At 41.7% G+C, this 2,259-nt stretch overlaps 1 protein-coding gene across 1 annotated transcript in view; it reads right to left on the bottom strand.

Annotated features, from left to right (window-relative positions):
- The window catches only part of LOC106530676 (glutamate receptor ionotropic, delta-1), a gene marked incomplete at its 3' end in the record, with an annotated part of 326,888 nt that overhangs the window by 23,839 nt on the left and 300,790 nt on the right, over positions 1–2,259 (bottom strand).

Here is a 2,259-nt window from a genome sequence, read left to right as displayed (position 1 = left end):
GTTAAAATCAAAAATCAGTGGAAGACAAAGAGGGCAGCATGTCAACAACTGAAGACACTGACAAACACTGGGAGGCTCTGGAGATGTGTTTTGTGTATGCCTCACTAATAAAAATCACAAAACTAATGAAGAACTAGAAGCACTCGGAGAGTGCAAACCTCCGCCAAGACCAATTTCCCCCATCCTTTAATGGAGTAAACGCACAAAAGCAAAGATGGAAACACATTTGCTGAATAAGTTGTGACGTAGTGAACATTTAAGCAGCAGTATGCACGGGATTTCTTCTCTGTGGAGTTCAATGTGACAAAAAAAAGTCAGACTCGTCTCCCGACGTTATTCCTGGTCAAACTGGTGTGGGATTAAGCTCCTAAGTTTTCATCAGTCACATTTCACCATGTAAAACTTTTTATCCCCTTGTATGAGTTTGTAATGGTTTGACTCTCTTTATAAAGTGCTTCCTGGTACCATCGCTCTGGAAGCGAGTGGGTCAGAGCGACCAAAACATGACCTCGCCCCTGGTCTCATTTAAATAATAAAAATGAACAAACAAACAAACAAACAACCTCTGAGTCTGAAGTCCACCGCACCTGTGCGCATCACTCCTCTTCCTCATTCTTCATCAATCAGTTTACAAGCCTACGACAATGTGTTTGAGGAAATGGGAAAAATGGGTTTCATGGTGCAGTCACGTACTTCCTGGTCAGAAGACGTTCTCTAAATGCGCACCAAAYGCGTAAAAATGCGCACATTATGGCAAGACTTATTCATCATTACATCTGGTTTTAACATTACTTTTATAAAGTTTGAAGTCCGTGCTGTGTAATCCAGTTCAAATGAACACTGAACGCTCCCACTGTTTTTTTACAGAAGCCCTGTGAAAGCATCACAGCTTTACTGATCTGAGAGGATTAATAGAAAAAAATATCCTGTATCCGAATCGTGATCCGGAACATCACCAAACTTTAATGGTGTGTTACTTGGGCGAGTATCCACATCTGATGTAAATGTCATGACAATCCGTCCACAGGTTTTTGAGTAATGTTGTCCACAGACAGGCCGACCGACAAACCAACAACCGAAAACATTACCTCCTTGGCGGAGATAAAGTTCCTCAGAGAARGATGGTGCAGGATTGTCAAATTCCTGCCTCTACAGAGCAGAATATCATGAAACCATTGGAAGAATCAGGACCACCACGCAGGGGAAASCTGGATCGATWTTCCAAATCTTTGTTGGAAAAGTGGACCAAAGATTTAATCACAATAAAGCTGTCGGTGAGGAAATCAAAGTTAAAGTAAAAACATATACTGCTTTAACTTTGGTTCAAAATGACCAGATGTAGGTTTTCAGTAAACTAAAACGGGATGAAACCACATCTCATTTCTCTCCTCAATGAATTTTTATTCATCTTCTCTCCTCCAATTTCAGCTTGACRGCCAACAGGCAGATAACAGGTAGCTCAGGTCAGAATTTCAGAGCTGGAATGAGGGGATGCTGCGTCCAACAGACAGTCCATTACTCCCATCAATCAGCTGGCCGTCTGAGGCGTGCACCCAGGACGGGCTGGGGGGCCGGTGAGTCAGATGGAGGCAGATTTAAGAGGCCACCGCTGGGAAATTCATGGCTCCTGGCAGAGTCCTTCATCAGACACAGGAGGAGAAAAACATGCCTGAAATCAATTTGAATGCTGATGCTTCATCCCTCTGTGGGAGGAAGATGAGGTCTCAATAATAACCTGCTATATTTAATCATTTCTGGTTATCTAAATACAACTTTATATTTTAATCCTGAGAAAATATCCAGAGGAGCCAAACCAAAACAGATTTAATCATGTGAGGTAAACGCCGGAAAGTCTTAATCAGTTTGTCTGAAGCTTGATTATCCTCTTTTTTGAGGTAAAACAGAAAAAAACTACTGTGGGAAGATTTGTGGAGAAAAAAACTGACTAAATAAATCCTTTTAACAGTTTTAAATCAGTCTTTGAGGCATAAAATGACAAAAGGAGAGAAGGGTTTGAAATAAACCCACTGCTGTTATGCCTMTGAGCCAGAATGAGAGGTAGTTACACATTGTTAACAACTCCTTGGTAAGAAAAGTCTCTAATGGCCATCCTAAAGGCTGCTAGAACTCCCTAGAAGACATCATTGCCTAATGTACATATTTGGACAATTGCCAATAATTGTTGTCTAGGCCAGTGTTTCCCAAATTTGGGGTCGGGACCCAAAGTGGGGTCCCGAAACATCAAGGTGGGGTCCTGAA

Source organism: Austrofundulus limnaeus, unplaced genomic scaffold (assembly GCF_001266775.1).
Source record: "Austrofundulus limnaeus strain Quisiro unplaced genomic scaffold, Austrofundulus_limnaeus-1.0 Scaffold545, whole genome shotgun sequence".
Taxonomy (NCBI): domain Eukaryota; kingdom Metazoa; phylum Chordata; class Actinopteri; order Cyprinodontiformes; family Rivulidae; genus Austrofundulus; species Austrofundulus limnaeus.
Note: the sequence above shows the minus strand (reverse complement) of the source record. Positions and strands in the feature narration are given on the sequence as shown.